Source organism: Acinonyx jubatus, chromosome C2 (assembly GCF_027475565.1).
Source record: "Acinonyx jubatus isolate Ajub_Pintada_27869175 chromosome C2, VMU_Ajub_asm_v1.0, whole genome shotgun sequence".
In the NCBI taxonomy this organism is placed as follows: Eukaryota; Metazoa; Chordata; class Mammalia; order Carnivora; family Felidae; genus Acinonyx; species Acinonyx jubatus.
The window spans coordinates 130223263-130250489 of NC_069384.1; the positions used below are offsets into that span (position 1 = coordinate 130223263).

Below are 27227 nucleotides of genomic sequence, written 5' to 3' on the forward strand. Positions count from 1 at the left end.
CATCTTGAAATTCATGATAGTTTGAGATCATAGAAATACAATATATTTATTTTCAGTTCCCTTTTGTTGTTCTTTTTTTTCCAGAAAATTCACACAGCCTGATGCTGTTTCTCTCTTGTTCTCCATCACTATTATTCAAACCACTTTTTTCTCTTTGTCCTTGCCCTCTGCAATCCATGCGATTTTTTCCCCCAAAGTTGTCCTCTAAATCAAAATCTAATTTTCCACAAGGCTGACTTATACCTTCTAATTTGGGTTTTGGTTTTATGTCACTTCTGTGCTTTCCTTGGCTTTGTCTTTCATTACCTCTTACATTTCTTAGAGTTTAGAGTAATTTTCCTCTGTTTCCTGGAATAATTCTTAATCTTTGTCTTGCATATAACAGTGCTCCTTTTTTTCTTGGAAGTATTTTTGCATAAAACCAATACTGGTACCTTGGGTTTTCTGTGCCGCATCTGAATGTGTGTTTGGGGCAAGGATGGGGGGTAAAGTTCAGGCAGCAGGGATCCAACAGGACTTGGTCCTACACATTTCACATTCATAGTCCTCAGCTATTTTATAATTTGTTGTTATTGAGAATACACATTTTCCTCTCATTATACTCTCAGCTGCTTGTTACTACCGAAATTTATTTTGTAGTCAGCTATCTTAATTAGCTCGATTAATTTCCAATTTTTTCTCTTAGCTATGATCTATCTGAAGCACCAAGGCCTTGCAGCATGCATTTATTTCTTATTATGTACCAGTCACTATTTCTTGTTTTTTATCTTACAACATCTCTATGAGTACTACTATTACCCCATAAGACAGAAGAAAAAAGTGAAGTTAAATGTCTTACCCAAGTTTACACTGCTAGCAAGTGATTAAATGCTGATTTGAACCCAGGTATATGGGCTCTTAAATCATTAAATCATCTTTAATTATTAAATTACAAAATTTCATTATGTTATCTCCCTCTTTCCAATTTTTTTTCTTGCCTTATTGCAATGGTAAAAAGGAAGTATACAAAGTTAACTTCATTCTCTCATTTTTTTCTACAACCTGACCCATCCCCATTAAGGAGATTAAATGGGTGCCAGAAAGGTAAGGTCTACAGAAACTGTGTGCTAACTGAGCATATGCTCTTAGACAAAGGCTTAATAATTCTAAGCCTCAACTTCCTTATCAATGAAATGGTAATAAACACACATACACACACACACACACACACACACACATTTTTTACCTCTCAGGATTATTGTAAGATTTAAATATAGCCATTTATGTAAACTGCTTCAAGACCTAGACAGAGATATTATTACCAGCACAATTTCACACCCAGAGCACTTCTATTTCAGGGGCCTGTCTGCTTGACTTGAACATCCTCAAGCCATCCAGTTGCCTAGAAACATGATCACATTTTCTCTACCACTTTGTACTCCCCAATGCACACACATCTATGCCCCACTATTCACCACAACCACTGTCATTTTCCAATCTCCAAAGAACTGTTCTTGTCCTGTATCCATGTTTGGTAAACTTCTAGCTGCCTATTCATTACCTCATCTTCCCTCTTTATCCATAGAACCTCTATACTGATGGTTAGGGCAATGTGCTTAGCTATAAAAACACATTTCTAAACCTCCTTTGTAGCTAATGTTAGCTAGTGAAATATACACTGAAGGTGCTTGAACCAGCAGAAGAGTAGGTCTTTTTGCATGATGATTATACCCATATGACTGATAAAGAAACAGAGGGTCAGAGTGGTGGTACAGCTTGTCCCAAAACTTGCAGTCTCTCTGACTGCAAAGATGATATTCCTTCCACTGAACTACATTGTCTTTATAAAGTTCTCATCCCACTATTCTGGTCTCTTCATGTCCTTTATTATCTTCCAAAAATTAGTTAACCATGCTAAGGAAGAAGGCTCAAAGTGTCACTTGGGTCCATCAAAGAAAGCAGAACTTTTTTTTTAATTTTTAATGTTTTTATCTTATTTTTGAGACAGAGAGAGACAGAGCATGAGCAGGGAGGGGCAGAGAGAGAGGGAGACACAGAATCTGAAGCAGGCTCCAGGCTCCGAGCTGTCAGCACAGAGCCTGACGCAGGGCTCAAACTCACAGACTGTGAGATCATGACCTGAGCTGAAGTCGGACGCCCAACCGACTGAGCCACCCAGGTGCCCCAGAAAGCAGAATTTTACAGTTGCTTTTCAGAGACCAAGTCTTGAATTACGGTATGCCCCCAAAACATGGCTTGAAGGATTAGAATGTGAGCAGGTCAAGAGAATCTAGAGCAGAACCACAGGGCACTGGTGATTGACAACAGTGACAAAAATGCTGGCAACTGCCCGTGCCCCACCAGCTTGTCCTTCCTCATAAGGTAGGCACGCATCTCATTTGTATCCTAGGTCCCAGCTTTGCCCAGCGCCTATCACCTCCTCTGCACCTGCTCAGAGAGGTCCTGGATCTGAGATCCTAGGAGATTGGCAGGGGGATCCGTAAAGCAAACAGCAATGCCATGAAAAGTATACATCTCAAGTCCCATCCCCCACTCTCAGAGCTACAGGGTTCTGGATAAATGCTCCAGGGTTAAAAATTATTCTTTTAGAAGGTGAGTTGAACTTGAAGAAGGGAAATAACAACATAAAATATGACAAAAATAAGACCTATGTTGCAAACCTTACAATCCATTATAAAAGGATGCTGAGTATACGCTCTTTGAATTCTTATGAGCAAGCACTGTATGTAGTCATGATTCGGGATAAGGAATATTTACAATGGCAAGCTTAGTTTTCACAGGCACATGACATTCCTAGCAGTAACTTGTAATTTTAACGGACATTTCCAAAGTTGTTTTCAAAACAGAAGTGAGCCTTTGAAATCTGTGAGGAAGCTTCTGAGATGTCTTAACTTAAAACATGCATACATAATTAACTATGATCATTGTATTAAGTACTTTAACATATTAATAAGAAATTCAATATTGTAACCATATGTCAAGTAGGGAACTCTGGGGAGACATTTTGGAATAATGCTGGCAAGTACCACATCAAAAGCATACATCCTGCATCCACCCATTGAAAAGAAGGGAAAACTGAGAAATACCCACAGAGATTTTTTCCAGAGTCTCAGAACGACTCAGTAGATTTAGACCTAATATTTAAATTAAGCCACCAAAGGAGAATAAAAAAACACAACTAACAGCAAACCATTCATAAAACCTTCTTCATCAACTATTTCATGAGTAAGGATCTCAGCAGTGATGAAGAGCCCAGCTGCCTTATCTGCAAGAACGGTTCAGAACCTTGGACATCAGGGAACAGTATAATTTGGGTCACAATGGCATCCATAATTGTTTCCAAGGGGCTTTCCCATAGCAACTGATTTCTTCTCAGAGTTTGTATAAGGTAGCTAGCTCTGGTATTGGACTCATCAGAGATGATAAATTGTCTTTCTCACTGACTCCTAAAAAAAATCTCAGGATCCCGGGGTGCCTGGATGGCTCAGTCCGTTAAGTATCCAACTCTTGATTTTGGCTCAGGTCATGATCTCACTGAGATTGAGCCCCATGTCAATTTCTGTCAATTTCTGCTCTGTCAGCCCAGAGCCTACTTGGGATTCTCTCCTCTCCCTCTGCCAGTCCTCCCGTTTGTGTGCATGCTCTCTCTCAAAATAAATAAATAAACATTAAAAGAGAAATCTCAGGATCCCTATATATTCTACTTATAAAATGTATCAAGTAGACTTCAATAGGAACATCAAACAATATGTCTTGCCAATGTGAGCTTTTCTTAAGAACTCAGAAAATAAATACATATCTTTAGAATATCTAATCTGGCATTCTGGGTTAAAAACAATTAACAAAAATTAACTTCAGAAGGAGCACTTAAATACCCAAACCCAAAATAAATGTGGAGAGAAGCACTACACCAATGACAAAGATCTTGGTTAAAGGAAAAATATACCAACAGTTTGAAGATTTTAAAAGTACAAAACTCCCTCCTTCACTTTGAAAGAACCTTGCTTGGAACCTTGCACATAGTAGAAACTCAGTAACATTTCTTACAGCCCTGAGCGGCTGTTTTGAGGAAATCAAAGATCACAGTTCACAGTTTGACACGGAATAGCAATTCCCACAAACCAAAAGTGTTTCAAAGTTCTTACTGTGCCTTTATATATCCCAGCACCTAATGCCTCATGGTTTATCCTCCATGCACCCCTTTCGGTTTACCTGGGGGGTTCCTGCATGGAGTGAGGGGCCCAAATCTTAGACTAAATGACCTCCAAGTCAGGGGGGTAGCAAACGTTAGCTGCATCAGACCCTCCTGGAGGGCTTGAGAAAAGACACATCCCTGGGCCCCATACCTAGAGGTTCTGGTTCAGCAAGTCTGGCTTGGAGCGCATGAAGTTGCATCTCTAAAAAGACCCCCGGGACGGAGATGCTGCTGGTCCTTGGTCCTTTCCAATTCTAAAAACCTAGCCTTCAAGAGCCTCGTCTCCCACCGTTTGAGAGATTCCTTCAAGTCCGGGATTTTAGGTGCAAAATCACCGGAAGGGGACAATCCCACCCACGCCGACGTACCTGCGCTCTCCTCCCGCCCACTTCGGGCCGCAAGCCCCCACGCACGTCACACTCACCGACCTTCCCGGGGTCTGGGGCCCCTCAGAACCCCAGAGACCAACCCCAGCTCTGCACAGGGCCGTGGGGCGCCCGCTGCGGGCCGGAGGGAGCTCGCAGGAAGCCCGGGTCCGCGCTGCGCCGCAGCAGGTGGTACCGAGCAAGTGAGCGCCGCCCGCCCCGCAGGCCCTTTAAAGCCGCCGCTGACCCCTGACCTTGGCCTGGCTCCCCTGCGCGCTGGGGCTTTTAAGGGCTCTCGGGTTTTCTTGTGAGTGTCCAGAGGAGCTCCAGCTGTGTGTTGGCTTAGCAGCGATTCCGGAGAAGCCAAGGGCTGCCAAAAGAACTTAAGAAGTTCCTGAGAAACCGAGGGCAGCCTTTATCTGCGGCCACTGAGCTGAGGTCACTGCTGCTGCTTGGGCTGAGGGCTTACTGATTGGCTCCAAGGTTTACTCACTTGGTGGTGGCTTCAGAGCCCACCTGCAGAGAAGCAGAGGAAATTCCCAAAGAAGGTCGAATTCCCAAAGAGAAGGAGTACCTATGCTAAGGGTAGCAGTTCTCTCCAGGAGCTTCCAGGAAGGGCAAGGCTGGGAGGTGGGGAAGGAACAAAAATGAAGATGCGATTTAGCACATAGATCGCACCGAAGAACTTGGAACGCACTGCCTGTTCTTAGACGAACCGCTTGTTGGTTTGTTTGTGCCCTTGTTTTCCGTGGGCAGGTACTCACAGCTGAGATTTTGTGTGCTCACACGTTCCCAGCCTGTGCGCTTGAATTCAGTCTGTCGGAGCCCCGCTTCAGCCTGCCAGCCTTTTCAGGCTGATGAAGAGACACGCTGAAATTACTCACACGGATGAGAGTTTACGAAAAAGCCAAGAGGACGCAAGAGAGATGTGAGCTCCCCCTCACTGGGCACGGACCTCTGAAGGCACAGGGCGCCTTGATTCCAGGACGGCTTCCGACGTCCATTAGGAACTTTCCAAGCATTTCTCAGAAAGGATGGGGTTGGAAGGATGGAGGGAAGGAAGTTGAATGAAGGCACTCACGACTTTTCCCTTTTATTATCTTTTTTTTTAAACAAAGGGAACACAAATATGAGTAAACTAACAACGTGTTTTTTTTTTTAATTATCAAAGTAGGGGGGCATAGTTTTCCTCAGAAGACGGTGTATTTGCTCGAGGCCAAAGTTGTCCTGGACTTCTGGAATCCACTTAGTATAGTCGGGATTACAGGGTGTTTGAAATCCTGGACTTGAACACAGTTCTGTTCAATTTGGGGAGGAGGCCTCAGCCAGGACCACAGGGGTCTGCTCCCTTGACTCCTCTCTCCTGAGGGGTGTGTGTGTGTGTGTGTGTGTGTGTGTGTGTGTGTGTGTGGTGTGTGTGCTGGGGGATGGGGAGGGTGCTGTGAGTAGTCACTGTTCCTGGCACCACCCACCAGGCCTGTCCTGACTGTCAGACCAGCCTCAACAGCCCTCCAAGGACTATAATGAGAACCAACACACCCCAACAAAAGCAGAATGGTTGGAGGCGAGGCGATGGGAGGCTGTGCTCTTTGTACGCTGCCACGTAGCCTTGTTTCTAGAACATAATCAGGAAAAGCACTCCAGGTTCCATAGAATGGTTTCCCTGGTTGAGATGCACTCCCCACCCACCCCAAGACCCACCCTCTAATATCAGTGAGTCTCAGATTCTGTTCAGACTGTCATGGGGAATATGCCCTTGGCCCTCAGAGTGAATCCCAGAGAGTGACACTGAGGGCTGGCTGCAAGCTCCAAAAGCCGGCATCTTGGGGACAAATTACACTTGCAGTTCACGTTCCTGCCTGGCCCCAGCGGACGCTTTGCTGGAGCTGTATCCATACACCTCCAGGGGGCAAAGATTTATTAATTGAGCCTCCCTCCTCAACCCAGAGTAAAATCCCAAGGGAGGAAAGGAGGCCATTTCACTTCAGGAGAAGGGTGGGGCCCTTTCTTCACAGTGAGCGAAGAAGTATTCAAATAGCATTGGAGTCAAAAGGAGGTTGGCTTTCTTGAGTAGGGTTTCTGGAAAGTATCCTTGTAGGGATGTTTTTACTTACAAATACAATTCCAGTTTAGTTTCCGCGACCACAGTATGATACAAAAGGGGCTTTGGGGATCTACAACCTGTTCCACAGAATTCAACACGTCCCTTTCCTTTCTTTTGCTTGTAAAATTTAAACAAGCCTTTTCCCTAGAGAAATTATAATGCAAAATTTGTCTTATATTAAGAATTACATTTCTCCTACTAAGGATGCGTTAATCTCCTTTAATTTGTTTCACAAAGTAGCAGTTTAAGCTGAACGTTTGAAGGAATTCAGGCACTAAAATCCCCAAGTTTCAATTTCTTAACACAGAAAATAGCCTAATTGGACTTCTATTACATGTATCTGACTTTGGCTTCACCGGCCGTTTTCTCTAGAAAAGGAAAAGTTATCGAATAAAAGAAAAGAAATCCAAAATTTCAAAATTGTGGAAAGAGTATTAAATGTTTTGGAGAATGTAGTTTCTAAGTGTGGTGTCTGTCCTATCAAATGGGGCCCCCAAATGTGGGCGGAAAATGGCACAGGCAGTAAAAGAATTCACCAGAGGCGGAATAAAGGAGATAGTAGTTTACTGAACGTACCGCAAAGGAATGGTGAGCAGGATAGGAAAAGAGAGGCTGGCTGTCTGCAAGCAAGTGGTGGGTGGGAGCTGTTTTTAAAGGGGGGAAGGTGAGGGGCGCCTGGGTGGCGCAGTCGGTTAAGCGGCCGACTTCAGCCAGGTCAGGATCTCACGGTCCGTGAGTTCGAGCCCCGCGTCAGGCTCTGGGCTGATGGCTCAGAACCTGGAGCCTGTTTCCGATTCTGTGTCTCCCTCTCTCTCTGCCCCTCCCCCGTTCATGCTCTGTCTCTCTCTGTCCCAAAAATAAATAAACGTTGAAAAAAAAATTAAAAAAAAAAAGAAAAATATATAAAGGGGGAAGGTGAGGAGGTATGGGGACATATGGAATTTTCTCTTTTTTGGTAACTATTCCTGGTTGTAAGTAGCCATTTGGTTAGTTAGACCTATGCATACTTTGAGGTGGGTCACTGGGACCTATTTGTATCAGCCAGGGGGTCGCTGTGGGCGCTTGCCACATTCCATTGCTGAATCCTGCTGCCTAAAAGCAGCCTCTACAGAGAATTCTCCACTAGTTATATTTGCTTTTCGTTAACCCAACCTCTACAGTCTGGGATTTCTGCAACTGTTTTAAATAACGAGATAACATCACCATTAGCAATATCAAATTGCATTCTAGTCTGCATTCCTTAATTCACACTGAGAAATACTGGTGGCATTTCCAAACATGTGAAACCAGTATGACCAGAAATATGCAGGATGATTTTGGATGGGAGATTATTTAAATGAACATGATTGACTTTCTCCTTGATACACTCATTATTATTAAGAGATAGGGGGAAAAAACTACATTCCTTTCACCAAGCGACACTTGGTGTTACTCTCCCATGCCTGCATACAGGTAGATAGAAAAATTAATAAAGAAAATGCAATATCGATAACTAAGCCAACATGCTTTCCTGAGTGAGTCCTTCTTGCGCTGTTTCCCAAGTAACTTCAAAATAATCCATATGCTATTGTGGCACATTTTGGGGTGGCCTGCCCTGCTCTTACAGTAAGAAGAAGTCTAAAGCCTCAAAGTACAAGTTCCCTTGACCTATCCCGCCAGGATAATAATTATGAGACTTTCTAAATAGTCCAAAGCTGATTTGAGTTTTGTTTCTCCACCTTGATTTCCAAGGTTATAAAAATACGCCAAAATATCTTCGTGAAAATCCTGTTGAACAAGAATAACGATTTTATTATGTATTTCCAAGCTATTATGGGAAACGTGCTCTCCCTGTTCATGCAACATCGCGTGAACCATAACATGGGTTTTGATAGTGACATGACTTAAACTGGCAGAGATCATTGTGTTTGCCACACAACAATGTCATAAGAATTCCATGCAATGCTGTATTTGTGTGTCTTCACATCATGGCTGAGAGCTTAATCTTATGCTCACTAATAGAGGTCTTGATGGCAAAGCATTCCTCCGTGAGAAAGAACGTGAATATTTTAGACATGGCAGAATTCTAGGCTGACATCTTCCTTGCCCTTGCCTGAAGTGGGCAGGGCACAAAGTTAGTGAAAGAGGAGCTGTAAGGATCAAGGACAGACAGGGCCTTGCAGGAAGTGGGAGTGCACATATACCCCAAACCCAGTGGAGTTGCAGATGACCCCAAATAAGAAAAGACACAAGCACCTTAGATGCTTTCTCGTTACTCGTAATGCAAACACTGGGTAGCAGGCAAGCTCTGTCACTCACTGGAGGCTGTGCCCACCTGTCTTCAGCTACCATGGAGGAGAAAGCAGTGTTTGCTTTTTGCATATATGTATACAAACACACACACACACACACAATGCACATCTATCTATCTATATACACATATATATACACACACACATATATGTTATTCTATATGTATTACTTTGGCCTGAGAGGAATAATAGAAGAAAGGAGGCGGGTTGAAACATAGAAAATACAGCCTGATGATTATGGATTTCTGCTCTTGATTCAACATGGGCAAGCAGGAGAATTTTTGCTTTAAGAGTTTCACAGTCTGTCAGGTTCTCAAAGGCCAATGAAATCATGAGCCCCAGGTATTTGGCATAAAAGTCAGCGGCATCAAGGAAGGTGTTAAGGCACAGCCCAACAACATACTGATGTGGCTGCAATCTGTCTTTGACGTTCCATAACCTGCACTTTGTATCCTTTAAGGCTTCCTTTCTCCTTTGATACCTCGGCCACCATATTCACCCCCATGCTGTAGAAGCTCAGAGCTGTGGACCTCCAGTAAAGAGTCAAGGGGCCTCCCGGAGGATGAAGTGTGCCTCCCCAGCAGTCCAACTGTCTCTCTTTACAAGTGCTCCTGAGGTATGACTCATGCAAGGAAGAGCCAAAAGGATGGGTAGCAAGCTGGGCTGCAGTTGAGCCTGGAGCTACGGGCCAATGTCAAGTTTCCAGATTGGAGTCTGAACTTCTGGGCTGCTTAACAGTCCTACAATAACAGAAACCGGCTTTTAAACTCACCTCTTGAAAAACCTCAATGGCTTCCTGTGAAATTGTGATTCATAATAAGAAGTATATATTTGGTATTCATCCCCCATTCCTGGCACAGAGCTCCTAAAACCCTGGGAGTTTCCTGAGACAAGAACCATAAAGGCATCTTGTTATGTTAATGAGCCCTTAGGTGAGCCTTGGATAGGGTCTGGTTGCTATGGGAACCAACCCAGTGATGAGATGATTGGAACTTTCAGGCCCCATCCCCACTCTAATTTCCAAGGAAGGGACAGAAGCTGGAGATGGAATCAATCACCAGCAGTCCGTGATTTAATCAAATGTGCCAGGACGCCTGGGTGACTCAGTTAAGTGTCTGACTCTGGATCTTGGCTCAGGTCACCAATCTCACAATCTCACGGTTGGTGAGCTCCAGCCCCACCTCTGTTGGGCTCTGCGCTGACTGCACGGGTTCTCTCTCTCCCCTTCTCTCTGCTCCTGCCCCGCTCGTGCTCACTGTCACTGTCTCTCTCTCTCTAAGTAAATAAGTAAACATTTAAAAGAAAAATCAAATGTGTCTATGTAATGAAGACTGCATAAAAACCCAAAGGACAGGGTTCAGAGGGCTCCTGGGTTGGTGAACATGTGGAGATTGGGGAGAGTGGCACGCTTGGAGAGAGCATGGAATCTCTGTGCCCCTTACTTCACCCTGTGCGTCTCTTCCATATGGCCTGGCTCTTCCTGAGTTGTTTCCTTTCATAATAAACCAGTCATCTAGCAAGTAAAACATTTCTTTCAGTTCCCTGAGCTGCTCTAGCGAATTAATTGAACCTGAGGAGAGGGTCGTGGGACCTTTCAATTTGTAGCTGGTTGGTTTGGTAACAACTTAGGCTTGCAGTTGACATCTGAGGGGGACAGGGGACAGTCTCATAAGACTGAGTCTTCAACTCGTGGCATCTGACTCTGGCTCTGGATAGATAGTGTCAGGACTGAGTTAAATTCCCAGACACCCTGCTGGTGTCTGAGAATTGCTTGGTGTTGTGCGGGAAGCCCCCCAAAACCTAACACACACATTGGAATTGGGCCCAGGAACCTATAAGACTACCCAGCACCCACAGGGTGGAGTTAAATTAGAGTCAGGTATAAAAGTTCTTTAGGAGCCTAGGTGCAGTCCACTTTTCTAACTTACATCAAAATCTAGGCTATATTGCTACTCCCCACAAACATGCCATCCCATACCTTCATACTTCTTCAAGTGCCATTCCCATCTGCCTGCCCAGGAAATGTCTAGTGATCCTTAAAGACTTATTCAGATGTTACCTCCTCTATGAAGTCCTTTCCCCGTACTCACCTCCACTCAGTGTCAGTTCCGGTCTCTGCAACAATCTATACAGATAGGTCTACATATGGAAACACACAAACAAAGATCGTAGCATCATGATTCTAACAGTTAACTTCCATGTCGGTACGGGACATCTATTGTTTTGGATATCCTCTCCTGCGACACATTTATTCTACGCATAGGATTTATTCTACGCGTATGCCATTATTTCAGAGCCAATGAAAGGCCAATGAAATTATGAGCCCCCTACCTACCTCCCTAGCTATAGTTCTTGGTCTGGGGATCTTGGGTTCAGAGAATGTGTTTCCATTCCTCAGCAGATAAATGTGAGTCTGAGGCTGATGGAAGCTACATTCCAGTTATGGTGAAAGAAGACTGAAGGTTAGAGGTGGCCTTCAGAGCAGGAGGGAGAAATTCCTGTGGTATTAGAGCTCCAGGCTTCTGTCATCTTTAAGACTTTATCCTTCCCACAAGATGTGCACACTCGCCAGGAAATAGCTCTTCTTGGCCTAGTTAGTTGTGTGTCTCTCAATAAAAGAAGCCTGGCTAATATAATGACTATCTATCTACTGAAATACATAAACTCTCTCTTTTAATTAATGAAACTATCTCTTACTCCTCTTAGACCCTGTTTCTGAAAGATAAGCTCCAATACTCACTGCTGCTACCTTGAGCATTGTGATTCCCCATTGTTTCTGCCTGGCCCTAGAAAGAGAAGAACCCCAGGCATTTGTCCCCAAAACACTCGGCTAATCACCATGTCGTTTGTCCCTGGAACTTTTGCTGCTTATGGCTTTTACTCTTTCTCTCTCTCAGCATGGACACTCTTGATCTACTTCTGTCTTTCACAGTAATGTTTTACCACAAATGGACTGGGCTGTAGATTTCCTCCTTAACCTTGGAATACCTAATTTCCATCTTTAGGAAATTTCTCACAGCTTCTGGTCCTTCAAGAGTTTCTATTTCTATTTGCAAGTGTATGTATTTACTGACTGGTTTATTTATTTATTTTTCTATCATGTCCAGGACTTTTGCATAAAAGATTGAGCAGCACAAGCTCATCCCACCATCTTAAAATGGCGTCCGTTATATGAATCCCATAACTGCTACTTACACCCTTGAAAATATCTTGAGTTTTTATTACTATTGCTGCCTCACAAATAAACACTGGTCTGGATGGCAAGAATCTAAAGAAGCAAATATAGACCTAAGGAAAATCAAGTATAAGATTTAAAAGAAATGCCAAATGCTCTGGATCCTTTTCTGCTCATTTTACTTTTTTCCCTTTTCTTCTCATTTACTTGGTAAACTTATTCCCTTTCTAATTGAGTAACTCAGCTCTATGTTTACATAGCTGAATTCTTAATTATTGCTGAACTGCCAGACGTAAGCATGCCAAGCGCAGCATGATAATTCTGTAAACATGTCTCTGAAGAATAATGAGAAGTTTCAAGCCCTCGTTTAATTCCACTGGATAAATTCAATCACCAAGTCATACATGGGCAGGATGTCCTGAGGTCATGCTCACTATAATTATCCCAGCTGCATGCATCTGAAATTTCTGAGCCGTGCCGCATTAGTTCCCTAAAAAGAAAACAACATAACTGATTGAGGCAAGAAATAGTTAGGAGGTAACATGTGTACAAGCGGTTGAATCTTGGTGTTCTGGCTATAACATAAGTCTATATGATGTCTTCAGCCCAATGATTAGGACGCTTTTGTTGTTACTGCTGTGGTTAGAAACATTTTTACAGGAGGATTCCAAATGCTTCCCAAATTTCTGTGTAAAAAATATGATACAAATGAAATTTACACTTATACCATATGAAATTCCTATGACTATAACCTATATCCCCACCCAAGAAACTTGGGAGAGAAATTATAAATAGGAACAAAATGTTAATAGTCAAGGTCAGGGTTAAGATTTTATACTTCCAAACAAGTAAAGTCCTCTTGAGTTTCATTTTCAACAGCCCAAGGAGACAATTCTGGAACACTGTTTCAGTATTGACCAGAAAGCAGAAATCTTTGTGGGGCAGCTACATCTCACTTTGACCACCACTCCTAAAAAACAAGAGGGGCTACTTAAAGAAACTGATGCCTGACCCCGCTTCTATAGTAACCATACAGTGAGAAACTCAAGGGCATTATGACTGTGCCCATAACATCTCTTCAGTGGAAAGCCACATATTAGAAAATCTCATTCATTCATGTTTATGAAAGGTTCAATAATGAGGTAACTTACTTGCTTTCTTGCCACACTGTGCTTCCAGTGTTCAGGAATCTTCTGATTTCTAATCAGTAAGATAATAGAGTAAGTTAATTCATGAATCAAGACAAATCAGGGTTGTATCTAAACCCTCCTAACTGAATAAACAGGATATTTTATAAGCACTCAGAAAACCTCCATTGCCTGTGAATTCTCCCTAAACTAGTGTCAGAAACTTCAGTGACTATGATTCCTGAAAATATCAATATCCCTTCCCAGAACTTCTTGTTATCTGTGAGAATAAATATATTTTCAATTAGCCTGGTAGGTCTGAGTTTTCTATGATTTTCTGCTAACATCCTAACTGAAACAATTACTTTGCTTCTTGCTTTACCTAAATTGTTGCATTCTCCTGAGTTGTTATGTGGTATTAGGTTCTGTTGACCTCACCATGGAAAGTTTCCTCCTTTGTCTTTGGGAGACCATATCTTCTAGGTGTTATTTTCACATTTTGTGACATTTCTCTCATTATATTTCCTCCTTTAGTATTCTACCTGTGGCCATATTAAACAGGTTAATCCCTGATCTTCTGCTTTCCCTGCATGCTTTTGTATTCTCATGGCTTGATCCCTCAACTTGGAGCATGAGAACTCCATAACCACAACCCAGGACTCTGCTCAGTATTAGTACCACATCTCCCACTGTCTACTGGATAATTCTGTCTGGATGTTCCATGACATTGGCAAATCCACAAACAAGCTTACAATCTTTTTCCAAAGCCCAGCAATGCCATCAGGAGCTACCAGTATTCTCCCAGACTCAAACATTAAAGTATTTTTTATGGATCCCTAGAAAGATAAATAGCCATCAAGCATTTATGACTATAAGAACTCATTCAGACTGTCTGTCATTCCATTTTGACTGCCCTCCTGCTCCCACCCACATAGTTACTACTAGAGTTGCAATAATTATTCGAGAAGATCTGCCTCCTGTCCACTGTTCATTGGTCCAGAGATAGAAACTGGCCCAACCTATGTTCTCAATTGTGGTTCATCCATGGGAAATAGAAACTTGGATCACTCCCTTTCTGGATGCTTAGATTGAAATTTGGGATCTGGGAGCTGTCAGTGACCAGATTTTCTATGTATGCATGGGAGAAGTTGAGGAATCCTGACTAAAGAGAGAAAGGAACAATAAGCAAACAGAGAGAGGGGAGCAGAAATGAGAAGTGGGGAAAATACGTGATGGAGTTCAAAATTTGATCCCGGTTGTTTCTGAGACTGAGCTCCAGTCCTGACGCTGGGTCTACAAAATATCTCCAAATTCCAATAGTGAAAGCTCTCTTATCATAAGTTAGTCCAAACTGAGTTTTAGTTACCCACAATGAAAAAGACATACTTTCTAGAAGACTTCTCAATTTTTCTTTAACACAGTGGTTATTTTTTTCTATCCTCTAAACCTCTACTTCGGGTTCTCATCCCCCAAACCTCTACAACAGTCGGTTCTTAACTAGGTTCCCTGTACCCAGTATATTTCCTGATTAATATGTCCTACGGTCCAATTCAAAGTTAACTTTGTAAAATATTTCTTTGCATATGCCTTGTCTTTCTCAGTAATCATCCATTGATCCCTATTGCTTGTGCGTTTCCATACAACTCAGTGTTTACTAGTGCTTTGCATAAGTAGCTATGCAAAGTCTTTGACAATATAGCCCACACTACTTTCAAACTTCTTCCACTTTTTATAAATGTGGATCATCTAGTTCAGTTAACCTTGTCTTCTTATTTTTTTCCCTGAACATGCTATGAAGAATTTGATAACTGTACCTTCACTTACATTGTTTTCCCTGCCTGAAAACCTGTTTTATGAATCCTGTTCCATTCCACTTTTTTATGAATATCTTTTCTCTGATGTAGAATTCAGATCATACCTCTCTAGGAAGACCTTCTCTGGAGTGGTAGAGTGCAATATGTGTTCATGATTTTTTCTTCCTTCTACAACTTTGCCAAGTTCACTGTGAAAGAAATATATTTTCCCACTCTATTTATTTTGGACTTTGCCTTGTGACATATATTGGCCCATGGAATATGAGCAAATATGATGGTGCTTGTTCTAAGTTAAACTTTTAGGCGTTTAACCAGCCCTCTTGGAGATTCAAATCTTTGCCATGAGAAGAGTATAGTCAAGGTAGCCAAATGAAAATCCATTGAGCAGGTATGACTGAATCAAAGCCTGAAATCCAGCCCAATCCAGATGAGTCTAGCCAAGATCCACCAGTTTGAGTTTGACATTTATTAACAAAAACTGACCATTTACTGTTTTGAGCCACTGAGATTGTGGGGGGGTGCTTGTTATGCAGCACTATCACAGATACTAATCTAACAGAGATGTTGGGTGAATTCTTTCTTTGAACTTCTAGAACATTGATTGTCTTTATTACCGGTTTGGATTTAGAAAATGCCTTATTTTTGGCATCTTTTGATGTTTGTGATAGTAACTAATATTTATCAAGTATATTTTTTGCGTGAGGCACAGCAGATAATTTAAATATTTTATATCACTTATAGAAAAATATAGAAAGTAGGCATGAGTATTCCCATAAACTGATGTGGATTAAAAGACTGAGTAAATTTCACCAAACCACACAGATGGTTAATGGAAGAAGCAGGATTCAAATGCAGGGCTGTATAGATCCAAAATCCATGTTCTGTGTCTTTTCCACTTGGGAGCTTTTGCCAGTTTGCCAAGAAGAGTAAAAACCATTAGTTGTAGCTCCTCAATTTCATCCAACCAAGAAAGACCACAAAAAGTGCAGTGAACTTGCAACCTTGTTAAATAAATGAGTCCATTTGTCCAATGTATGGATGAGCAAACTGGAACTCATAGGGGCAGGACTGCTCTGTTAGCAAGTTCACTCCTCCTTCTATGTCTGCCAGAAGGCGACTGTAAGCCAGTCATTTTCTGCCTCACTCAACTTTTGATTCTTTCAAAGAGAAAGTGAAGTACGTTCATCCATGTGTTTTAGACCTCCATCTCTGCCAACAACGTACACCCAATAGGAACTAGCAAAGAGCCTGGTCCTCTGAAATTGCTCAGCACTTGCGTGTTCAATCGCGGGAAGAAAAGGACAGAATTCTGCTCCCTGGTGAGTGGGGGGATCCCCTAGGAGTCACACTGAGTGACATGCCTACCATAGACAGTGAGATTTTCATATTTCCAATCTTTTATTAGCCTTCTCATCCACTAGCAGAGTGGGACCATGTTTTTGTTTCCATTTCATAAAACACACATTTTATGGGAGAAGGGAGCTACGGTCACTCATATTTGAGCAAACATTTCATGAACACCCTTTCTTTCCAAAGACTGGAGAAAGATTTTCTTTAATGGAAGAATCATCAAATTATATTATTAGAGAGGGATATGCACTGCCCATGATGCCCCATCGTTCCTGGAAATCGTTTAAGGCCACCACATTATTGACAATTACCTTGCTGATGATGGATCCCATAGAGCACAGCAATTCTCTACAAGGAGACTCTACCATTGCTTCTCTTGGGGAAAAACAATTATTTTCAGTCTTTATCTGAATCGGTCAAGTACACTTAGACCTCTTCCCGGAATAGTGTTTTTGTTCAAACTAACAGCACAAGCCACAGAGCAGTAACTCAGGTGGGCATCAAAGAACAAGCTCTCTCATTAAGAAAATTTTCAATACAAAAAGTTTTACATGTTGCAGTGGGACTAAGAACCATTTTCTTTCAGGTCTGCAGCGCACAAATGAGCTTATTCTCATGGCCTCTGTCTTCCATCAGCAGAAAAACCTCAGATTTAGAGTTTATTTTAGTGCAGAATGAAATTCTTTGTAGGATGTGAAACAGACAAAATGTAGTTTATGAGCCTTTCTCTCTCTCTCTCCTTCAGCCCACGAATCCTTACTGGGGTAACACAGCTTCTGGATACAGAAGGATACAGAAATGGATAAGTAAAACCTTCATCAACACATGCCTGAAAAAGTAAAAAAAAAAAAGAAAAAAAAGATTTGATAAGATCCATCAGTTGTTTTTGATAAAACCTCTAATTAAAACTGGAATGTGAGTAAACTTCTAAGCATAATAGAGTGTTTATCAAGAGCAAATAACAAATCTCTCAATAAATGGTGAAAAATTAGAACTTGTAGTCAGAAAAAAGTAGAATGTCTTCTTCCCACCACAGGAACACATAAGTGATTTGTGAATATTTTCTCTCAAGCTATTTCTTGTCTTTCATCCTCTAACAGCACCTTTCAAAGAACAGAGGTTCTTCATTTTGACAAAATCTAATTGATCAAATTCTTTTACAGATTGTGTTTATGGTATTCTGTCTAAGAAATCTTTACCTAACCTAAGGTCACTAAGATTTTCTCCTATTTTATTCTAGAAGTATTATAATTTTTAGGTTTTACACTTAAGTCTATAATTTATTTTTCATTAATTATTGTGTATCATGTAAAGTATGGATTAATAAATTTACTTTTCCATATGGACATCCAAATATTCCAGCCCAATTTGTTGAAAAGACTATTCTTTCTCATAAGAATTCCCTTTTACTGAAACTGGACCACTTTCTTATATCATACACAAAAATAAACTCAAAATGGATGAAAAACCTAAATGTGAGACAGGAAACTATCAAGACCTGAGAGGAGAAAACAAGCAACAACCCTTTGACCTCTGCCTCAGCAATTTCTTGCTCAACACATCTCCAAAGGCAAGGGAAATAAAAGCAAAATTGAACTATTGGGACCTAATCAAGATAAAAACTTCTGCACAGCAAAGGAAATAATCAACAAAACTAAAAGGCATCTGATGGAATGGGAGAAGATATTTGCAAATGACATATCGGATGAAGGGTTAGTATCCAAAATTTATAACGAACTCACCAAACTCAACACCTGAAAAACAAATAATCCAGTGGAGAAATGGGCAGAAGACATGAGTAGACAACTTTCCCAAAGACATCTAGATGGCCAACAGACACATGAAAAGATGCTCAACGTCACTCATCATAAGGGAACTACAAATCAAAACCACATTGAGATGCCACCTCACACAGGTCAGAGTGGCTAAAATTAACAGTTCAGGAAACAACAGGTGTTGGAGACGGTGTAGAGAAATGGGAACCCTCTTGCACTGTTGGTGGGAATGCAAACTGGTGCAGCCACTCTGGAAAACAGTGCAGAGGCTCCTCAAAAAATTAAAAATAGACCTACCCTATGACCCAACAATAGCATTACTAGGAATTTATCCAAAGGATACAGGAGTGCTGATTCATAGGGGCACATGTAACCCAATGTTTATAGCAGCACTTTCAACAATAGCCAAATTATGGAAAGAGCTCAAATGTCCATCAACTGATGAATGGATAAAGAAGATGTGGTTTATATATACAATGGAATACTACTTGGCAATGAGAAAGAATGAAGTCCTGCCATTTGCAACAACATGGATGGAACTGGAGGGTGTTATGCTAAGTGAAATTAGTCAGTCAGAGAAAGACAAATATCATATATTTACACTCGTATGTGGAACTTGAGAAACTTAACAGAAGACCATGGGGAAAGGGAAGGGGAAAAAATAGTTTCAAACAGAGAGGGAGGCAAACCATAAAAGATCTTAAATGCAGAGAACAAACTGAGGGTTGATGGGGGAGGAGTGGGGAAAGAGGGGAAAATGGGTGATGGGCATTGAAGAGGGCACTTGTTGGGATGAGCACTGGGTGTTGTATGGAAGTGATGAATCATGGGAATCTACCCCTGAAACCAAGAGCACACTGTGTATGCTGTATGTTAGCTAACTTGGCAATAAATTAAATTAAATGAATAAATAAATAAATAAATAAATAAAAGAATTACCTTTTCACTTTTCTCAGAATCGATTATATATATGTTGGTCTATTTCTGGATTCTTTATTCTGTTTCATTGATTTATTTGTGTGTCTTTATGCCAATACCACTTTGTCTTGATTGTTGTAGCTTCGTAAGAAGTCTAAAATCAGAAAGTGTGAGTCTGTCAGCTTTATTCCTTTTTTATTATTTTTATTTTTTTAATTTTTTTAACGTTTATTCATTTTTGAGAGACAGAGACAGAGCGTGAGCACGAGATGGGCAGAGAGAGAGGGAGACACAGAATCTGAAGCAGGTTCCAGGCTCTGAGCTGTCAGCCCAGAGCCTGATGCGGGGCTTGAACTCATGAATGGTGAGATCATGATCTGAGCTGCAATCAGACGCTTAACCTACTGAGCCACCCAGGAGCCCCCTGTCAGTTTTATTCTTTACAAACTTGTTTTGGCTATTCTAGATGGAATTCTGTTAAATCTATAAATCAATTTGGAGAGAATTGACATCTTAAAAAAAGAATGAACCTTTTAATCTGTTAACAGTTATCTCAACATTTATTTAGATATTTAATTTCTCTTAGCATACCTGTAGACCTCAGCATACAGGTCTTGCATTATCTTTTGTGAACTTTATGCCTAAGTAGTTCATAGATTTGAAACTACTGTAAATTGTATATTTTAAATCCAATTTCCACGTGTTATTTGAGGTATAGTTTATTTCTTGAAGTATAAATAACATGAAATAAAATTCACAAAATTCACATGTACATTTCAATTAGTTTTAAAAATAAGTAGTTGTGTAATCATCAACAAGATAGAATGTTACCATCACCACCAAAATTCTGTCATGTCACTTGGCAATCCCCTACACTTATCTCAGGTTTCTGGCAACCACCGATATTTTTCTATCATTATACTTCCTAGAATACCTTGTAAATGGAATTGGATAGGATGAGCCTTCTATATCTGGTTTATTTTACTGACTTTTAGAGTCCATTAATATTGTTGGTGTGTAAGTATTTTGTTCCATTATATCTAAATAGTATTCCACGTAAATACACCATGATTATTTATTCATTTCCATGTTAATGGATGTGTGAGTTGTTCCCAGTTTTGCATTATGAGGAATAAAGCTGAAGTGAACATCCATGTACAAGTCTTCGTATGGACATATGCTTTCTTTTCTTTTGGGTAAACACCAAAGACTGGCTGATGGGGGTCCAGTTATTTTATCAGAGAAAAATTAATATGAAAAATTGTTAACGAGGCCACTGAAAAGGCAAAAAGTGACTACCATGAGACTTCCCTTCCTGGCACATGTAAGGATATTAGAAGTCTCTGCTTTAGGGGCACCTGGGTGGCTCAGTCGGTTGAGTGTCTGACTGCAGCTCAGGTCATGATCCCACAGCTCATGAGTTCGAGCCCCGCGTTGGGCTCTGTGCTGACAGCTCAGAGCCTGGAGCCTGCTTCGGATTCTGTGTCTCCCTCTTTCTCTGCCCCTGACCCACTCGCATTCTGTCTCTGTGTCTCTCAAAACTAAATAAACATTAAAAAAAAAAAAAAACCCAAAAAACAGAAGTCTCTGCTTTATCCTAACAAGTGAAAAACTTAAAAGATGGAAAAAGTAACATTCCCTTCCAGGATCCACAAGAGACCAGGACACATAGCAAACTGCCCCCAAGATTAGAGAAACAGATAGGTGAATTCATGGAGTCACGGCTTACCAAAGCAGAGACTCATGAGTGGAAATACCCAGGAAATAGGTGCCAGGGTAGGAAAGCCTAATTTGTCACTGATGAATTGGAGTCTCAGTATGAACAACTCTGAGAGTTAAAAACTCCAGAAGGACCTGTCACAGGTGGGGCCCCACAATATTGCGAGATTTACCTCCAGGAACTTGAAATGTTCTCACAGTAAATATCGGAGAAAAATGCCCTCAACTTCTGGTATGTGGAGGAGGAAAGAAATAATCTTATAATATGCCAGAGCACTCTTTTCCTTAAGCACTGTTTTTCTTTTTTTTTTAATTTTTTTTTAACATTTATTTATTTTTGAGACAGAGAGAGAGAGAGAGCATGAACAGGGGAGGGTCAGAGAAAGAGGGAGACACAGAATCTGAAACAGGCTCCAGGCTCCGAGCTGTCAGCACAGAGCCCGACGCGGGGCTCGAACCCACGGACCGCGAGATCATGACCTGAGCCGAAGTCGGACGCCTAACCGACTGAGCCACCCAGGAGCCCCAAGCACTGTTTTTCTTAAAAAAAAACAGAACACTGTTTTTTTGGTTTTTTGTTTTGTTTTTTTTTTTTTTTAACAAGGCCTGCCTTATAGGAGAAAGTAGTCAGCCAGAACCTAACCTGCTGGGGTGTTACCAGAGGCTAACTGACCTTGGAGAAGCAAATACCCAATTCCAGTCCACTCTAGCAATCCTGACCCACCTAAGAGAAGAGAAAAAACTGAGAAGCACTTGTGAAGTTCACAGTCCAGAGGCATAAGTTCACTTAAAAAATTGAGACCTAAGTGGGGCGCCTGGGTGACTCAGTTGGTTAAGTGTCCAACTTCAGCTCAGGTAATGATCTCATGGGTTCGTGAGTTCGAGTCCAGCGTCGGGCTCTGTGCTGACAGCTCAGATCCTGGACCCCCTTTCGGATTCTGTGTCTCCCTCTCTCTCTTCCCCTCCCCTGTTCATGCTCTGTCTCTGTCTCTCAAAAAGTGAATAAATGTTAAAAAATATATATTTAAAAAAATTGAGACCTAATCATAGGACTATAGAAGGCTTCCCCTTGCCCCACACCTCACCACCCCATTACAAAAGACCTATTTACAGCAGCTCCTTTTGCCCACGATATCATGTCTGACCACCAAGAAAAAATTACCAGGCATACCAAAAGGCAAAAAACACAGTTTGGTGAGTCAGAGAAAGCATCTGAACCAGACATGTCAGGAATGTTAGAATTATCAGATGAAGAATTTAAAATAATTATAATTCATATGCTAAGGGCATATTCCAATATTACAATATGGTGGTGTGTTAATCACTTAACTCTAGTATAAATGGTATATGATAGAAATATTAAAAATAACTATAGTTCCAATAATTTGTTACTGGATATACAATATAAAAAACATAGATTGTAACATCAAAAACAAAATGGGGCACCTGGGTGGCTCAGTCGGTTAAGCATCTGACTTCGGCTCAGGTCGTGATCTCATGGTACGTGAGTTTGAGCCCCGTGTCGGGCTCTGTGCTGACAGCTCAGAGCCTGGAGCCTGCTTCAGATTCTGTGTTTCCCTCTCTCTCTGACCCTCCCCCATTCATGCTCTGTCTCTCTCTGTTTCAAAAATAAATAAACATTAAAAAAAATTAAAATAACAAACAAAAACAAAATGAGGTGTGGAGACTAAAAGGAGAGAGTTTATGTATGCAATCATAGTTAAGTTGTTATCAGTATAAAATACACTGTAATAAGATATTGTATGTAAGCCTCATGGCAACCACAGAGCAAAAATCCACAATAGATAAAGGATAAAGAGAGGAGATTCAAAGCATGCCACCACAGAAAATCATCAAAGGAAGAAAACAAGAGAAGAAGGAACCAAAAAAAAAAAAAAAAAAAAACAAAGAACCAGAAAATAGTAAGAAGGTAAGTTCTTACCTATTGATAATTGTTTTAAATGTAAATGGATTAGGGGTGACTGGGTGACTCAGTTGGTTGAACATCGGACCCTTGATTTCAGCTCAGGACATGATCCCAAGGTCATGGGATCAAATGCTGAGCATGGAACCTGCTTGAGATTTTCTCTCTCTCTCCCTCTGCCCTCTCCCTCATTCATGCGTGCTCTATACACAAACAAACAAACAAGTGTAAATGATTAAATTCTCCAACTAGAAGACATAGCATAGCTGAATGGATTAAAAAAAATTTTTTAAAGCCCAAACCTATATGCTACATACAAGAGACTCACCTCAACTTTAAGGATACCTATAGGTTCAAAGTGAGAGTGCAGAAAGGTATTCTACACAAAAGGAAATCGAAAGAGAACAGAGTTAACTATAGTTATATCAGTCAAATTAGATTATAAGCAAAAATTGTAACAAGAGACAAAGAAGGTAATATCAAATAATAAAGGAGTTAATTCAACAAGAGGATATAACAATTGTAAATACACATGCACCCAATGTTAGAACACCTACATATATTAAGCAAATATCAACTGAAAGATCTTAAAGGAAAGGGTAGACAACAATACATTAGTAGAGGACTTCAATACCCCACGTTTGATAATAAATAGATCATTTAGACAGACAATCAAGAAGGAAACATGAGACTTGAACTGCACATTAGACCAAATGGAATTAACGCATATGTAGAACATTCCACCCAAAAGCAGCAAAATACACATGAAAGACTTGCCAGAATAGACCATATGTTATTTCATAAAACAAATCTTAGCAAATTTTAAAAGACTGACATTATACCAGGTATCTTTTCTGACCACAAAGGTATGAAACTAGAAGTCAATAGCAGGAGAAAAATTGGAAAATTCGCAAATATGGAGAAATTAAACAGCATAGTCCTGAACACATAACAGGTTAAAGAAGAATTTGAAAGAGAAATTAAAAATCTCTTGAAACAAACAAAAAGGAAGTACAATATACCAAAACATCTGAGATGCAGCAAAGGCAGTTCTAAAAGGGAATTTTATAGCAACAAATACCACATAGGGAAAAAAGATATATGTATATATACTTCAAAAACCTTAATGTTTGAGAGAAGAAAAACCTTAATGTTATACCTCATGGAAAAAGAAGAATAAACTAAGGCCAGAGTTAGCAGAAGGAAGAAGATAACAAAGATTAGAACATAAATAAATAGAGAGTGGGAAAAAAATAGATAAGATCAACATAACTAAGCATTGGATTTTTAAAAAGATAAACAAAATTAACAAATCTTTAGCCAGACTTTCCCACTAAAAAGAGGATTCATAAATAAAATTATAAGTGAAAGAAGAGATATTACCACAGAAATATAAAGGATGATAAGGGATTACATGAACATTCGAGAACTGATATGAACTATGAATTATAAACCAACAGGTTGGACAGCCCAGATGAAAAGGATTAATTCCTAGAGACATACAAGCTGATAAGGCTGAATCATTAAGAAATAGAAGATTTGAACAGACCAACAGTGAATAAAGAGATTGAGTCAAAAACTTCACAACTCAGAAAAGCTCAAAAAAGCTGCCTTCATGAGGGAACTTGACCAAATATTTAAAGAAGAATTAATGACAATCCTTCTCAAACTCTTCCAAAAAGTGGAAAATGGAAAACTCCAAAAGTCACTTTAAAAGACCAGAATTACCCTCACACAAAAGCCAGATGAGGGCACTACGAGAAAAGAAAACTACAGGCCAATTTCTCTGATGAATACAGATGCAAAAATTCTCAACCAAATGCTGGCAAAACATATTCAACCGTACTTTAAAAAGATCACACAACATTAACAAGTGGGATTTATTCCTGGGATGCAAGGATATTTCAACATATGCAAATCAATGTGACATGCCATGTTAATAAAATGAAATATAAAAATCATATGATCATCTAAATATGTGCTGAAAAGACATTTGACAATATTCAACATCCTTTTATTATAAAAAAGAACTTTCAGCAGAGAGGATTGAGTGGGGAACATACCTCAGTATAATAAACGCCATACATGACAAGACCACAGCTAACATCACACTTAATGGTGAAAAGTTGAAATCTCTAGAATCAGGAACAAGACAAGGGAGCCCACTATTACCATCCTATTCAACATAGTACTGAAAGTCCTAACCATTGCAATTAGGTAAGAAAAGAAAAGAAGATACTGAGAGTACAGAGGATTTTGCTGATGATTGAGTTCTAGAAGATGCAGTGAGAGTTTAAGGAGACAGGTAGAAGAAGGGACAGAAGGATTAGGGGGTGCACAGAGCCTGATGGGGGTAAGAGTTCAGCTAATCTTGGAAGACCTGATTCCTATGGTGGCTAATATGGAAAGGACTATAGCACATGACAGAAAAGCCAAAAGACTCTGAGAATTCCCAAATCAAGTGTCACAAGGAGGAAAGGACTGTGCCAAGTTGAGTTCACCCCACTTAAATTCAAATTAAAGCAGCCATTCAAATTAAAGCATTTTAAAAACATTGTGGGTCCCAAAGACATTTCTCAGTGGATAGGGTTGGGACCTCTGCTGTATATCCATTCTTCCCTAACTGCTCCTCAAAGGCATATGGCATAATCTCTTCAGTGAATTTAGGCTCCAACAAAGACCTGAAGATCTTTTGACTTCAAGCAGCTTTAGGTTCTAGCCTTGCCAAAATCGTTAAAGTGAAAAATAGATTAAAATTCCAGGAACTAGGGGTGCCTGGGTGACTCAGTTGGTTAAGTGTCTGACTCTTGATTTCAGCTCGGGTCATGATCTCACAGTTGTGAGATCGAGCCCCACATTGAGCATGCTCAGCATGGAGCCTGCTTAAGATTCTCTCTCTCCCTCGGGGCACCTGGGTGGCTCAGTCGGTTGAGTGTCCAACTTCGACTCCTGTCATGATCTCATGGTCTGTGAGTTCGAGCCCCGCGTCAGGCTATGTGCTAACAGCTCAGAGCCTGGAGCCTGCTTCTGATTCTGTGTCTCCCTCTTTCTCTGCCCCTCCCCCATTCATGCTCTGTCTCTCTCTCTGTCAAAAATAAACATTTAAAAAAAAAAAGATTCTCTCTCTCCCTCTTCCTCTGCACCACCCCCCTGCCGCTTGCACTCTCTTGCACATACACGGGCTCTCCCTCTCTAAAAGTAAATTAAAATATAATATAATAAAATAAAATAAATAAAATCTCGGGAATTTTCTGGGCCTTAGATACTTGCTTGAAGTGGCAGAAGGAACAGGTATAGGAACAAGCACAAATTAATATTTTAACATATCACATAGCAATCGAATCTTATTAATTTGGACCTTATTAATTCAGAGTTAATAATTTAGACACTTGTCATGAATGGAAAAATATTTTAAGGAACAAAATCATGTTAGTCAGCAAATCCTACTTGTATACAATTTATTTTCTGATTACAAATGATTCTTCTCTACTCATTAAGGTTTGTCTAAGTGAGCTCTATTAGAGTAGGTATGGTAAATTTTGTTTATATTCATTTTGGAGATTCATCAAAAAATGGTCTATTTTGGGACGATGTATGTATATATGCCACTTACAACTACATAAGCCTCAATCCTCCATCTATTTATGAAAATTATAATTCTGACCTGACAGAGCTCTGTGAGGATAAAATACAAATGCAGTGAAAGTTGAAAATACACTAAAACAGAAGGTTAGGTAATGTTTAAAATTTTTTAAATGTACTGGGCAGCTCTCATGTCTAGAGCACTATGCAATACCTTGGAGATACAAAGAGATACATGAAAATACCAATCCTTGAGGAATTTATCGGGTTGTCCATGTTGTCCAGGTCCCCAACTCTGAGTTGGGTGTTATGTTCTGGGGGCACCCAATATGAAGAGATTAACAGGTACAAAACTTCAGTTACAAAATCAATAAGTCATGAAGATGTAATATACAGGGAATATAGTCAACAATATTGGAATAACTTTGTACCATGACAGATGGTTAACTAGACTTATCGTAGGGATCATTTCATAATGTCTAAAAATATCAAATCACTACGATGCACACTTGAAACATTTAATAGGGGACTGTGTGTCAGCCATACTTCAGTTTCAAAGAAAAAAAAAGTGAGCTCCTGATCCTGCATATTCATGGCTGCTCCAGAATCCGCTTATCTTTCTTTTTCTGCCTCCTGGTTCACTTCCTGGCCAGTTCCTGACCCTCGCTTCACTGTAGTCTCTCTCTCCACTTACCGTTTAGGTCTGAAACTGAAAGTGATCCTTAGGGACCCTGGGACTAACTCTTTTCATCCCTCCTCACGCAGCCCTACTTTAGGCTATGTGTGCTCTCCACTGCTCTGAATAGTCACTTCAACTAAGGAAGTCTTGCTCCTGCTAAGAATCCTCTCTGTCTCATGGAAGGAAATCAGGCACATAGCACACTAACC

The 27227-nt window shown here is 40.5% G+C and overlaps 1 protein-coding gene and 1 pseudogene across 1 annotated transcript in view; one reads left to right on the plus strand and one right to left on the minus strand.

The window, feature by feature from the left end:
- The window catches only part of COL6A5 (collagen type VI alpha 5 chain), a 129194-nt gene extending 124194 nt beyond the window's left edge, over positions 1–5000 (minus strand). Inside the window, exon 1 of the mRNA XM_015068456.3 lies at positions 4620–5000. The gene's annotated coding sequence lies outside the window, so the exon portion shown is untranslated. The remainder of the gene's footprint in view (positions 1–4619) is intronic.
- The window catches only part of LOC106971587 (FMR1-interacting protein NUFIP2-like), a 59913-nt pseudogene that overhangs the window by 19318 nt on the left and 13368 nt on the right, over positions 1–27227 (plus strand).